The following is a 16,088-nucleotide window of genomic DNA, read 5'->3' as shown; positions in this document are numbered from 1 at the left end:
GGAGGTTTTTTGGGGATCGACATGTGCAGAGAGTTCAGTTGTGGACATGATGCTTTTAAGGAATCTAAATAGAAGGACCTGATTGACATTTTGAGTTCTTGACACTTGAGTAGAAGAACCGCATTGGAGATGAGGATTTGTATTCTTCATAAAGGGGCTAGATGAACACATGAGGAAGAGATGAGGAAAAGGTGGGCTAGAAAAGGAATAAGATTTGTTGATTCTGGAGTTACTAATAATAAGCCACTACATGATCAACTGCCAGGAAATAAATGATGAGTGAAGTTTTAACAATTCTTAGCAATCCCTGCTGATTATAGGTAATTATACTGTATTTCGTTTTCCGAAGTTGCTAAGAGAGTACATCTTAAGAGTTCTAATCGTAAGAAAAATCTTTTTGGTAACTATGTGTGGTGCTGGATGCTAAGTAGACATTGTGGCGTGCACTTTGCATTATATACAAATAGGAAATCATTATGTTGTACACCTGAAATTAATATAAAGTTATATGTAAATTATTCCTTAACGAAACACACACCCAATATCCCTCCTGGTTTCAGACAAAGATTAGTCCTAAGTGCTAGTCCCACATATGAAGGTCTAGTTTAGGGTATCCTTAGGATCACCCAATTTTCTGTACTGAGCCCTTAAGGTGTAATCTGGATTAATTTTAGAACCTCAAATTGTGGTAGCCAAGTAGCTGTATGTCCTTTGCATCTTTTTATTTTTCCCTACTCTAGAATTATTCTTTCTCTAGAATATTTTTCTCTAGAATTATTACATCATTTGGAGTTACTTGGCTTGTTTCTGCTTTGTTATGATTTTACATATACCTCTTTCAAAACCTAATATTTTTTTTGTCATTTGGGAAGGGATGAAAGCAAGCAAATCATAAAACACATACACTTTCCATGACTTACTTAGGAATAATATAATACCTTTTAAAGTAGCTTTTATGTACTTAAAATGGACTAAAAGAAAAAGGCACTGTGGAACAGTGGTTCTTTGAAAACAACTCAGTCACTCTCTCCAAGCCTAACATTCGCTTAGCAGCATAACCTGTTTGACAACTATTTTGTGGCAGAAGGAGAAAGGAAAGGGTCAACAGCCCTCCCGCACAGAGGAGAGCGAAAGCACAGCAAAGAAGCACTCCTCCAAGGAGAAGAATGATGGCAACAACTGCATGTTTTGTCTGCTTTTTGGGTAATTGAATGTAGCTGTGTAATTTCAAAGGTTGTATCTCATTACAGCATGTGCGTTAGGTAATATTTGATTCAGACTCAAAAGCTGAGCTTTCAAAGCCTTTTTTTTTTTTTCCTTTATGTTGGCTAGGGGAACTAAGTTAACTGAATTTTGTAAAGAGTCAACTAATCAACAATCAATCAAGAGAGGAGTAAGAATGCTGGTCGTAGCTATTATTTGACACAGAGTCCACAGGTATAGACGGGGAATTATTTTTTATCAGCCTCATCACACATCACAATTCACACATAATACAATTCACCCGTTTAGGCAACATGATCTTAGTATATCCATAGAGTTTTATCACTACAATCAGTTTTAGAACATTTTGTTACCTCAAAAAGAAATTCTATCCATGTTCCTTAGACATTATCCCCCCCAAACCATGTCTATCTCGTCCCATGTGGGAATGCCATGCAGCAAATAATGAATGCCTCTCCTATACAGCTCTGCAAATTACATAATAAAGTTAACCGCTAAAAGAAGAAAACTTCCTAAATATGTTTTAAACTGAAATGTAGTTGCCAATATCAAAAGAATATTATACTATTTCTCTTGTGTATATGGTGATTTTTTTTTTTTTATTCCAAAAGGATTTGTTTCCATTATCCTCTCCCTAGAATTATTCCCTGCTCTAGGCAGGACTGGACCAGCAGCTGAATTACCAAATGATGTCATGGGCAATCCCATCGGCACCTCGGTGCAAGCTCAGAGTGCAAGAGTAAAGTTCACTGGAAAATTTCTAGCAGGAATAGATCTCCTTTATGTAGTCATAGACTCATCTTGGAATTGATTACTGTCTTTTACTCTGAGAGCCCCTGATGGTCAGGTCTTCTGCAGGAACTTCAGTACCTTTGTAATATTCCAGAGCTGCCGAAGCAGTGCTCTGCACGCACACAGGGGCTCAATAAAGGTTACAGCCTGACTGACAGTGTTTCCCTCGATGCCCAGACGGAGAGATTTGCAAAGTGTTTCAGTTTGTAGCTGTCACAGTGATCAAAGGATAGAGAAGGGAAGTTTTTTCTTTGAGGTCAGCTTTCAGCTGCTATAAATTAGCCATGGATCACAATAGGAAAGAGAAACAAGACTTTGAGAAAGTGGGGAAGGTCCAGGGATCCTATATATTCCTCGTGACTGTTATTGCCTTGGTCATGTTTTATCCAACAGATTAAATCAATGGAAAGTGCCAATGTAACAGACAACATTGTCATCCATTAGTGTAGATAGATCTGGGACTAGACTTGTAGTTGCAATTAATAGAGGCATTTAGCTGAAACTTGTTTTGTGGCCAACACTGGGAAATTAAATATCCTTTATAGTGTATAATCATTTTGTTCTCCATATTATTTTGAGTAACTATAATTAAACCGATTGTTAAGTATCAGAAATACCCAAGGAAGGGGGAACCGATAAAGTGGTTGGGAAATGGCATAAGACATGAATAATGAAGCTTAGCAGATAAGAAGTAATCGTGTCACTTTCACTTTTTTGTTACTATTTTTGCACGGACAGAAAATTCACCTCTCCTACTATATTCTCTGGGAGCTACAATGGTGATCAAAATTCTGATTGATAAAAGAGTCACATGAACGTGGTTCCTTAGATTTCTGTGAACGTAACGGAACATCATGCATTTCATTTCTAAAATGATTTGATTGCCAAAATACTGTATAAAAATTTCGGTGTGGAGAAGTTAGCACAAATTACACCTGGAAAATGTAATAAAAAAATATCGTTCAGATTTTTTTAGCTCCTTTCTTTTAGAAATAAGGCTTTCCTGTAATTTCTTGATTGTAGAGTTTTAATAAAAAAATGCCACATCACCCCTTACTTTATGATTATGTTAACAGCAATGCCAATTTTAAAAACACTTTAGAGCGTTTGCTGAAGAATCTGATGCCACCTTGCAAGGTCTCCTTTCATTTCCCCATGTATTTTACTCTTAATTTTATTAGCTCTGATATTCTTGAAGTAGCCTCCCATCTCCCATCGTTGTAACCTTTACTGCACATCAAAGCTAGAAATTTATAAATCATAATTATAAGTTTTTCTGGAGGGCAGAAGCATGCAAGCTCTTCACTTAAATCTGTCCCATCCAATGGCCCTAACATATGTGGAAAATTTCCATATTACTTGCAATAGTATTCCAAGGTTTTGCAGTGATAGGACTTGACGGTAAAACTGATGAACTTTTGTGAAATGAACACAGGAATGCATGCATGTCAACACAAAACCTAAAAAAAGAGATGAATCTAGGGCAAACCTAAAGAAGCTATAAGTAGTGAGAATTTTTACTCCCCAAATTAACCTAGGACCCAGACTATGGAATTCCACGGCACTTTTATTTTTCTAGTTTTCTTCTCAGTTATGACATTCGTAATGATCTGTTTAATGCTGCCCTTGCCTGATAGAACATGATGGGATATAAATTCCACAAAGGCAGAGAACACATTGGTCTTATTTATCTGGCCTTGATAGATACTAAGCACCTAGCATAGTGCTGGGCACACAGAGTATGGGCTCAAGGAACATAGGAGTGGCACTGCCTTTCTATCTTGCTGTGACAGGCTTAATATGGGGAGAGGCCAGGTGATGTCCTACCAGAAGGTAAACCTCTATGAGGCAGGGAGATTTAATGCACTGGGTGTGTTCAATGCCTAAATCTTTGTGAATGCTCAATAAAAATTGACAACGGCAAGTTGTAAGCCTTAGGGGAATGTGAACAGCTGTCAGTAAAATGGATAATGGTCATATATTTAATCAATTTACATTACAAGTGGTTTAACTGAAGATCCATTCATTCATTGAGCAAACATACCTCTAGAATTTAATATATTGATGGCGTCAAGCTCAGCCTATTAGTGTAAAGCCTTATTAACTTTTTTACTTTCTACTCAGGAGTAAGGTGACCAAACATGTTCTCACATATTAAGTTAAAAAAAAGTTTTAAAGCTTTTTAAAGTACTTTCTTGAGGTGAACATAACTCCTTTTTTATGTCATCTGTATTCAGATGTTTGTTAATATATAGAAAAGGGAATTGTTTCTCAGGTTTTAACTTCAATTAACTGTAAAATTGTGTGTCATCATGTTAATTATCATGTTAATTATATTTACTAAGGCGGGAAAGTGTATTGAAATGAGTTAGAAATGCTTTTTTAATAGCGAAGCTTATAATTCTAACAAAGACTGTTAGTGATTTCTAAAATAACTAGAAAACCGAGCAAATATGTTAGATAAATATATAATTACACATTTGTTAACTAGCAAGTCTTTTAAAAAGTCTTGTTAATTAAGTATAACATAACTAGAATATTAGAGAAAAGTAGATCCTATTCTGAACATTTTAGCCACTCCTGTTTTTACCATATAGTACATTTTACATGATCTCATTTTAGAGAAGAGGGAACTTTGTTTAATGACAATAGACTTCTCAGGGATGGAAGAGAAATCAAAACTCAGATACCCATCTGTATTTTGTGGGATTTCTGCTTGCATATCTGCTCTCTACAACTGAAGAAGGCAAGTCCTATAGGAATGGCTTGAAAAACATAAATACTTAAACTGGATTGAGATTTCTTCAGACATCAGTCTAGTGATCAATACTGACATAAATTGATCATGTCAATTCCCAACTTGAAATTCTAGGCTGCTTCCACTCTACCCAATTGCCTAGAGAGTAAACTTCAAACCCTTCACAAGATATTCGTGATCCAATCTCGATTTTTCGTTTTCTCTGCCATTCCCACCTGTCCTCACTACTGGTGTCTTTTATTCCGACCACACTAGCCAATTCCCCAGCCTTAGAAAGTGCCTCACTCCAAATACCCTTGAACACATACATGGGCCCTTTGACTAGCTTCTTCCCATGCTCCACTGCTCAAATTCTTACTGAAAAAACTCAATTAAAATGTCATTTCTTCTTTGAGTTCCTTCCATACCACCCAGTTCGCTCTCTCATCTATGCTGCTTGGCTTGTTTGACACTTTTTATGCTGGCTTAAAGTACATTAGACTTCTGTGTCTCTAACACAATGTGAACTCCCTAGAATCAGGGCTAATGTCATAGAAGCTTTATAGAATATGCCAGTGCCAAGCACAGTGCCCAGTAGTTCTTCAGTCCATAGTAGACATGATAATTATTAACTTTCAGCCGTCTAGTGATTCCAAGGGGGGAACGAGCTCAGAGAGTGTTCCTCAATTGATATAAAGTCACATTCCTAATACTGACCACATTCCTAATACTGAATTAAAAAAAAATAGTTTGCACACCCCATTGCTTCTGAGATTCTGACTAAATTCTCTCATGTTTTCCCAGTACTGCTACCTTCTACTCTCAACTGACCTTTTGTGGCAGAGACTGCCACATCTGTTCTCATGCGTGGCCAGTTGTCCCAAAAAGAGGATTGACTTTGATGTCATTACAGTAACACAGCATTTTTGTTTGACATCATTATTGTCTGAAAGAAATATGCTGATTAAACTCCCTAATGATGCCAAATTGGATGGTTTTGAATTCACAAGTGGAGGTGAAAAGATGAAATAAAACGATCTAAAAAGGTTAGAAATACGGCCAGAAAAAACAACAACAACAACAACAATAACATGAAAACATAAAAACTAATATCTGTGGGAGAAAATGAGTAGAAACTCAGCTGTTCCATGTGGGTAAAAATGGAGTATAAGTTTGTAACTCTTTGAGGTATCATGTAAATATCAAGACATTAATTTTCAACAAAGTAACACTTTCTATTATTGCAGGATTTTTATAGACAGATCTCAGAACACATAATGTATACTGAGACATCATTGTTTGAGGTCGGTAAATAGAAAATGGTATTAACTCTGATTTATGGACTGGGAAAACTTTTAAAGAGCTATACAATTTGTTCAAGGTCACTGGAAGAGCTATTAACTCCTATTCTTAACAGATAATTACTAAGATTGAGTTCATATATATCCACTAATTGCAATTGCACATTTGCCTGCCTGGTTTACTTCTTCCATGTACCTGGCATTCTATTTAGTTACCAGGGTTATCTTTGTCTAAGATCCAATTAAAATTTAGCACCACTACAGCTTAATCTATTCCTTCCAACTTGTTGCTGGACATTCCTAAACTGATGATCAATTTCACGGAGTCATGGAGACAAAGGAATTAAAGGGAAGGCTGGGTTTGAGCTATTGATGCTAGAGACTATATCATGTCCTTATTCATTAAAAGTGCTGGTCATTCCTGGTGAGGGAACAGCACCCTGTCACTACATACCATTTACAGTCATTGGACTATTCAGAAATGCTTAAATGCAATGGGAAATGGATAAAAAGAAATGTGGGTCTGAGTTACCTCACATATACCCACATCTGCCTTGTGTACAACTGGCTTCTGGGAAGAGTAAATGGGAAATGCACCCAAGCCAAGTGATACCGTGGAATATGATCCATGAACAAACCAAGCCAAAGAGGAGAAAGGAAAGAGTTTGGCTGTGAACATACCTAAAATGGGAAAGGAACTAGATTCTTCCTCAAGAGGAAGGGACATGTAATGAATCCTTGGAGTAGAGAGAACAGCTGAGAATGGAATAAAACAGATGAAGCTGAGCCATGCAGGAAGCTCAGTCCACAGGCCTTTGTCCAAGCAGGGGGGGTATAATGGAAAGAAGAGAGCAAAGTTCTTCCTGTGAAACCTTCCAGAGTTTGTATAATTTCCAAAAGGAAAATATCCTATGTGTTATTAGAAAAGGATTAGATTTAGTCATGGACAATAATTTTCTATTTACAGAATTTTCTGGAGACCAAGGGGGTGCTACCTTGATCTTTCCTGATCTCACAAGTTAGAGCACACTATCATCTTCCCGTCATCTGTATTAGAGCTTTCATAGTACTTTATCTTTCCCATAATGATTATCACAACCTGTAAGGGGATTGTTCATTTATTCGTTTGTTTTTGCCTTCCTCAATTACAACAGAATGTAATTCCTACAAAAACAGAGTGCTCAGCCATTTTGTTCATTACTGTATTCCCAGTGACTAACACAGAGCTGGTACATACCAAATACTCAATATGTATACAATGAAAGAATGAGGGATTAAGTATTTAATATATATATTAATGTATATCATCATTTTACATACGGGCAAATGTAAATTATAGTGCTATTCTTCTCCCTACTGAATGTGTAGGATACCAAAGGGGGAAAAACATTTTTCCCTATAATTATATAGGAAATTAAATGGTTCGGCTCTATTCTCTTTTCTTTGTTTTACTTCTTATGATATCCTTTTCTACATGCAAGAATTTTTAAGTCGCTGGGGTAAGTACTTATATTTTCATAATTTTTTTTATTCTCTTACTTGAAGAAAACATTAGGACAGTTTGATGATACTAAGGCCGGAATCTGAGGCAGAATATAATGAGATTCCAGGTGCTTGTTTTGGCTGACAATTGTGTTAAAAAAATATTATAAAACTCCCACTGTCTTTAGCAGGCAGAGCTTGAGAGAGCCTCCTTGCGAAAGCTTCTACCCACATCTTCCCACCCCAGCCTACCTTGTCTTTCTTCCTCCATACCACCAATGAGGGAGCTGTTAAGGCATAGATGATGGTGAACCTACCCTGGCATATTTGGAGCAGGAGAAATCTCGCCACTGTTGATTGTGTTATTTCTTGCCTTTTCCCCAGGAGTGTTTTTTGCTTGTTTTGTTTTTGTTAGGTGAGACACAGAATCTCAAAGTAATTATTTTAAAATATAGACTGTGAGCATCTATGCCACATCTTGGCTTTGTGACAATCCACATTATGAGGTTAAAATAAGAGAACTTATACCATTCGTTCACCCATTCATTCAACACACGATGTTTTCTAAGAGCCAGGCACTGTTCTAGACATCAAGGATGCAATAAGCTCATGGTGCAAAACTACAACTGAATTTCAGGTTAAAAAGAGAACCACTAGATTACGGGAAGCCTCCCTAAAGAGGTGACTTGTGAAGTGAGAGGGTCAAGATCTGTGGGCAGGACATTCTAAATGGTTGCATCCGGAAAAGACCGAAGTAGAACAAAGTGCAAAGCATAGAAAGAAGTGGTGTGGTTGGAACACATATTCACAGGGAAGCTGTAGAAGATGCTCGATATTGAGATTTCTTAGATACCCATAGCTTCATAACACAGCTAATAAAAGACCAGTGAGTTCCAATTTGTCCTACTACTGATACAAAGGTAGTTGATCGTATGCCTAACTAACCTATTACGCAGAACATTTAGCCTAATAGAGACACACATGGTTTCACAATGAATTACTTAAAGAGACTACTTAGTTCCTGTACTTTATGCTTTTAATATTACCCAATGTCTTTTCAGACGCTTTTTTTCAATTAAGCCTTTCCCTTTACTTCCTGTTAGTAGTGTGATGATATCTTTATAGTAGTGATTTGCAGGAGTACTATTAACAAGTATTACAGTGTGGGTTCAAAGGAAATAAAAACTTTATTAATAAAATAAGAGATTTTGCAAATTCAACAAATTAAACTCCCTTTTTGTATGTTTTGCCAACAGTTATAACAACACCCTTGAGCGTATTAATTCTTCATATCTCTCTGGGGACTCACGTGTATATACCTCTGTCTGTGAGGGAGAGGTTCACAAGCAACAGTGGGCCATTAGAAGGAACAAATGTCTTTGTGATATAGGATATTAATTTCTCTGTGCCTAAGTTACCTCCTTCCAAATACAGCATAAGCAAAAGCTCATCCCCCTGAATGGGTACAAACTGGCATCCCACAGGGAGCTATGTTAAGAAGCCAGTGCTTCCGAGGCTGTGGACCCCACTATGCCCACCTCAGAATAAGAGGTTCCATTATTTTTTTGCATGTGGTTAGAGTTTCATTCATATAGTCATGCAAGGCTAATAGCAAGACCATGCAGCTGAGGTAATTCTCCCACTCTAGGAGGGTGGACATGGTGGGTAGAAAACGAACATTAAATCAAGCCTAGACCCTGAGCAATACCAAGCCAGTTTTACAGCTGAGGAAACAGGTCCTGAGTGGTAACTTATCCAAGGTCACTTAGCTAGTCATTGCTGGAGTCGAGATTGCAATCAGCCAGAATATCATTATATATTCTGTATCTTCAGAATATAGTCCTTCTGCTAAGTTTGTTGCCATTTTTATTCTAGAATAAGAAGGAACTGGCAAATTATTTTATTTAAAAATTGGAACATTTAAAAAGTTCTTTAAAAACTCCCCTGAGCAAAGAATTCAGAGCTTTGATATCCTGAGGGCCAGTTTAGGGAAACCTGAATATTACCCTTCCTTGTAGGACTTCTGGTCCCCCTTCTCTACCTTATTCTGCTTCTCCTTTCCTGTATCCAACTCTGAAAAAAACTGATACTAGTAATTTGTGTATATTCATGTCACTCCACTGTTGTCACAACAGCATTTGTGTTTCAGTCTTGTCTTTAAGGAAGAATAAAAGGCTTTGAGTCTTTCAATGGATTTCTATACCGCTTTGCTAAGTTTGAGGTCTTTCACTTTTAATATTGCATCCTACTGGTAATGATAATACTAACTTATTTGAATTGATCTTTAATAAAAAAAAACTTCACAAATGTTATTTCATCATAAAAAATTTATGTGATATTATAATCACCTGGCTGTACTTATCAGATCAAAGCCCTGGGGGAGGATAATGTATTTAAATAAAAAGTAACAAACCTCCAAACCTCAAATCAAGAGGCTTTAAATCCAGGATGTATTCTCAGATCTTCATTCATTCAGCATTAATTGTTCAGACATGCATTAAGCGCCCAGAGCCCTGGGGATTTATCCTGAGACATACTCCTTGCACCAGTGGAGCTCACAGTCCAGAGGGAGATGCTGTCCTACAAACATAATTATTATGCGATGTGTAAAGGACAGCATCATAAGCATAATAACAAAATATGGAAACCATTGTCTTTTACATTTAGGCTTCCCAGACATCATATTTTGTCTGGGAAACTAGCAGAGCTTTATCAGAGATTTTAGTACTTGGATATCATCGGAAGCCAGAATCAACCACTTCTCCAATTTCCAAGTAGATTTTATTAAAGAGTTTATCAATATTTGGGCAGAACCAAAAAGATTTAAAAAAATGAAGACTGTTTTCCTTCATTAGATGTGGGTGAGAGCGAGAAAGAGACAGGGTCATTGAAAAGGAAAAGACATTGAAATTATTATCCGGATAATACCAAGGCCTAAAACTGGCTTTACTTGAGGAACAAGCCCTTAGGGGAGGATCTGTATTACTAGATTTTTATTCTGCCTTTAGTGGCCCACCAATAAATTCGGGTTCACCACTTTTTTTTTTTTTTTAAGCAAATATATAGCCATTCTGGTCATTGGCACTCTGCTAAGATAACTCAGGAAATCTGCTGACTGCTTTTTCTGGGATTCAAAAATTTGCTTTGGTAATTACTGCACTAATAAAATGCTCTATAACAAGAATTTCAGGGTTGAACTTAGTATTTTGATTTTTTCTCTCCACACTGAAAGATAGTTGAAATGTACTGATTTTAATACACTTCGATGGTCACTGAATTCATATTTCCTAGGAATAGCAAGGCCATTTAATTCATACCGTTTCACAGACTTTTCTTTAAATTTGAAAAGGAACTTCAAACACATCACATCCAGCCTCTTCATTTTTCAGATCAGAGAACTGAACCCGCAAGAACCAAAATGAATTGCCACGGACATTGATGAAACATCCAGAAATACAACTTTGTCGTATTCCTGTCCAATATCCCTTTCTCTACGAACACTGCCTCCTTTGTGGCTTTTCAAGGGTAATTCTGGATTATTTGCTCATGTTTTGAATTTCTGGATTTGTTGTCAGTGTCCAAAATAACGTGTGAAATAAAAGGCTAACCAAATCTTCCACGACAAAGCACCTGGATTTATTTCGAAATGCCATTCAGTAAAGCCAAGTCTCAAAGGGGTTTCAAGACTATCGCATTCCAAGGTATTTTTAGACAAGAAGAGAATAGAATCCTGGAAACGTGGACCTTCTTATTAAACAATTTGATACCAGTCTCCTCAGAAACCAATTTAGGTTCTGCAGTTGATTCTCCAAGGACATACCGCGAGTGCCAGTTTTGCCTTTCCTCATGACCTTTAGAATTATCCTTCCCTTCTCCTCACCACCCCAAAACCAGATTGGAACTTTGTCTTCCACTTGGACATTTTTGAAAAGAAAATAAATATGAAAACATGGGAGTTTTAGACACTATGGACACAAACCTCAAGGGAAGAAATCCTGTGTTAGCTTTATTTCCTTAAAATTTCAACATTAAAGTTTGTAAGAATTTACTTTAATGATCGTTGAAATGGGTAAGCTAGATACATCTTTGTTTGAAAATCATCATTCTACTTCCTTAAGAACACCTAAAACTAATATTACACTGTAATGTTAACTAACTGGAATTTAACTACACACTTGAAAATAAATAAAAAATACATAAAAATTAAAAAAAGAATTCCTTTATCTTATTTTATGTGTTCTGTTACTAAAGACGTAACACATGTTCATATTAGGAAATCATTCATAAGCCTTCCACCCAGGGAGGGCTTCCATTAATCTTTTGGTATACTTTTCAGCCAGTGTTTGTTTCAGTGCGTCTATCCACGTATCTGTTTGTATTTCTCTCCCTCTCCTAATAAAATCTATACCACTTTCTTTATATAATTTCCATGTTGTTTTACTCCAACATTTGTCTTTTTTTTTTTTGGATGTCCTTAGATATCATTCAAATACATGAGTTAAATTTTGGAATAGTGATTTCCTTGAAAGTATCATAAATCAGTCAATTCTTTTTTTGGACATTCAGATGATTTTGTGTGGGCAATTTGGATGTAACAAAAATCAGCATCTATGAAGCACTTACTGTGAGATAAACGTGACACTGGTTTATATATATATTATTTCATTAACTCACCAAAACAATTTATGATGTAAGTACAAGTCCTATTGTGCAGAGAAAGTTTAAAGGCTTTTAGAAGATAAATAACTTGCCCAAGGTAACACTACTAGGAAAGGGAGGAATCTGAGTTTGATCCAAAATCAAAAGTCCATGTTATTAACCATGCTCTAATGCCACCACATGGAGCTTTCTCTTTCAGTACTTTTAAGTCCTTTGCCTATTTTTAAACTAATATGATAATCTTGCTTATTCACTTACTTATTAAGAATACCATAGATTTAATACTTTTTGATTTGCCATGACATCTTTTTTTTACACTAAATCCAGAGCACACTGACAAGATTTCTAATTTGTCAATGTTTTGATAATTACAGTTAGTACAGTTTAATATCAGTGAAGCCAGATTGTCCTCCTGCTTTTTTCTTTCTTTTTCTGCAACACTTTGGGCTGTTTACACCCACTTAGATGCATTTGAGGTTTATTTTGTTAAGTCTCAAATCATTTCCAACTGGGGATTGCATTAGCCCTAGCAGTTAACTGGAGAACAGTGAGTATACACGTCTTCAATCAGCCACCAATATTGACTGAATTCCTACTATGTGCCACGCACTGCTAGCTGCGCCTTCTCTCCAACAGTGAACAATGCAGATAAAAATCCCAGCAATCACAGACCTTACAGTCTTGTTGAGAGATACTGAAAATAAACCAGGCAGTAGCTAAAATATCTGGTTTGTCAGGAAGTAATGAGTCTTGTGGGCAAGAGCTGGTTGCAGGGCGCAGCCTCTGGAACACTGTCCTCTGTTTCAGGTGTCCTTTTGACTCTTACAAAATCTATTTATTTTTGTATCGACATCTGGACATTATATTCTTAGATGTTTTTATTACTGTTAAAAATAGGATCTTTAGGCAGTGGCTCTTTCTGCCCATGGGATCTATCCCTGTGCTTTAATAAAATCACCATTTTGCACCAAAAAAAAAAAAAACAAACCTTTATTATGTTATCATAGTTAATCTAAAAATATATTCATTCATTTAAATGTATTTTGTTTCTGGTTGTGTTATTGCTTGCTCTTATCTAACTGTGCTTCCATTTATTCTCCAAGAGTACAAATTATTCTGTCATCTGGAAATAATATTTTTACTTCTCTGCTCTGATGAGTATATATTTTTTTATGTTTCTTGTCTTCTGTTATTGTCTAAATTCTAGACTCAAAAAAATTAGCAAACGATTGTCAAGGGCCATATCCAGTCTTCAACCGGTTTTTGTAAAATGTTTTATTGAAATATGGCCACACCCATTTGCTTAAAAATCATGTGTGTGTTTAGTGCTACGTTGGCAGAGTTGAATAGTTGTGATACAGACCACATGCCTGCATAGACTTTGCCTACCCCTTCTCTGTTTTTTATCTAGAACTAACTTCAAATATGCATGAGAGGGGCCCCTGGGTGGTTCAATCAGTTAAGTGGCCAACTCTTAATTTTGGCTCAGGTCATGATCTCGGGGTCAGGCTCCACAATCAGTGCAGAGTCTGTTTGTCCCTCATCACTCCCTTTCTGCCCCTCCACTCCTGCCCTTTCTCCCTCTTTCTCTTAAATGCACACATATGCACACTCTCTCTCTCTCAAAGAAAGAAAGAAATACCATAAAAACATACAAATAAGCATTAGAATCACCTGCAGGGCTTCTTAACACACAGAGCGCTGCCCCTACCTACCCGCTCAATTATTTGCATTTCTAACAAGTTCCCGGGAGATGCTGATACCACTGGTTCATGGAACACATCTTGAGAATCACTGGTCTAAAACTCCTAAGAGAAAATTAAGTAGTAGTGACTGTGGGTATTCTTATCTTGTATCTGCCTTTATTGACGTGTCTCTTGTTAAAGCTTAAGAGAATGTTGATTGTTGGTCTAAGAGATGTTTTTAAATGTGGAAAGAAGTACTGTATTCTACTTCTGTTTTACTCAGTGCTTTTTCTGTTTGTTTTGTTTCCTATTATAAAATCAAGAACAAGCATTTCATTTTTATCAAGAATTTTGGGGCAATTATCAAACAATTTGGGATTATATTTGTATAATAGTGTTTTCAAATCATCAACAACCATTGAATTTCTGGAATAAAACCTATTTATGTAGAGGGCATTCTCCTTTATACACATACACTTTACAGGTATATCTGTGAGGGGTGTGTGTGTGTGTGTGTGTGTGTGTGTTCGTGTGTTGGCTAAGATGGCCTTAATGCTCACCTCAGCCTGACTAAATTTAAGCAGTTTTTTTTCCCTGACCATGGGCCCCTGACCACCATGCTTTTAGAGCACTGACATTAGAAAAGTTGCAATTATAAATTTTTTTCTGCCCTTTCTCTTGCTAGATTTGTAATTCAGGAATGTCTTCCTCAAGGCCTTGGGAACCATCTCTTTGAAATATAATCATCAAGCAAGATAATGTTTCAGTCTCCCAATTTCTGGGGGAGAGCAGGAATCCAACTTTGATAAGTGCTAATTAGCAAATGCAGATGACCTGATCACACTGACCAATGCCTGCTTCTGCCCCATATCTCCTCTGGAAACTTTTCACTAGCTCATCCCAGGGTTTAAACTCTCTCACGTTTTGTTTCAATGGAATCCTCTCTCTCTCCCCTGTTGCAATAGTCTTGAATAAAGTCTTCCTTGCCTATTTAATTCTGTCCAGTGTAATTTTTTGGCAATACACACACATATATATATATAAGTTTGACACATATTTTTCACTTTGATGTTTATGTATCTAACTATATTGGCAAGAAAACCCTAATGCCATTTTTATGGTATAGCTCTCAAGTTAAAATACTAGGTTTCCACTATCCTCATTATATGAAGTGGGAAAATTTGAATTTTTTATTGTTTTTTTTTTAAGACTTATTTATTTGTCAGAGAGAGAGAGAGTACAAGCAAGGGGAGCAGCAGGCAGAGGGAGAAGGAGGCTCCATGCTGAGCAAGGAGCCCAATTTGGGACTCAATCCCAGGACCCTAGGATCATGACCTGAGCCAAAGACAGATGCTTAACTGACTGAGCCACCCAGGCATCCCTTTTTATTGTGTTCTGATCCAGGTTATGTGATATAGAAACTACAGTTTCTTTTAAGAGTTTATGAAATTTCTTCCAAAAGTACATCTGCTTCCTGACTTTCAATTGAAAACAATCCTTTATAAAATTAAAAAATGAATCTAAGATTATAGATCTCTTTAATTTTTTCCTACAACTTAGCATAGGTGTCAATTTTGATAATTTAAAATTTCCCCAGATTCCCATCTGTTTTACGTAGAATAGTAACTATTATTTACTGATGACTTAAAAATGGTCTCCTATTTTAACCCAAACTGAATATATTTGTATTCCTTATCTTTGCAATTTTATCGGGCATGCCACAGGGTTGTCTGTTTGATTGCACTGTGTGTTTATTAGCTCTTTCCTCCTTTGCAAAGAACCAGTGCTTATTTTTCCTAATATGTTATTTTTATAACTGCTTTATTTCTTCATTTGCCCCATGTTCTATTTATTTTCACAGGGCATCTTTAAATTGACAATATTTGAATACACTTTAAAAAGGATCTGATTTACTTGGCTTTTACTGGGAGGCAGCCATAACTCACAGAGATTTACAAGATGTGCTTTTAATCACTTTACAACAAGAATGCTATTTTCATTTTGTAAATCTGTACAATCCAAAGGAAATTTGATACTGGCTTTTTTTTTCTTCAGATGTTACTATTATTTATAGAATGACTACTATAACTTTGGATGCTCAATGGAAACTATATACTTTGCTTTTTCAACATGTAGCCTATATTTTGCACCATTTTGAAGTAATTTTATACTGAACAATTCATGTTTAAACACTTTGCATGCTAGAAT

Source organism: Ursus maritimus, unplaced genomic scaffold (assembly GCF_017311325.1).
Source record: "Ursus maritimus isolate PB19 unplaced genomic scaffold, ASM1731132v1 scaffold_1, whole genome shotgun sequence".
Taxonomy (NCBI): domain Eukaryota; kingdom Metazoa; phylum Chordata; class Mammalia; order Carnivora; family Ursidae; genus Ursus; species Ursus maritimus.
The sequence above is the reverse complement of the archived record's forward strand: the minus strand, read 5'-3'. Positions refer to the sequence as shown.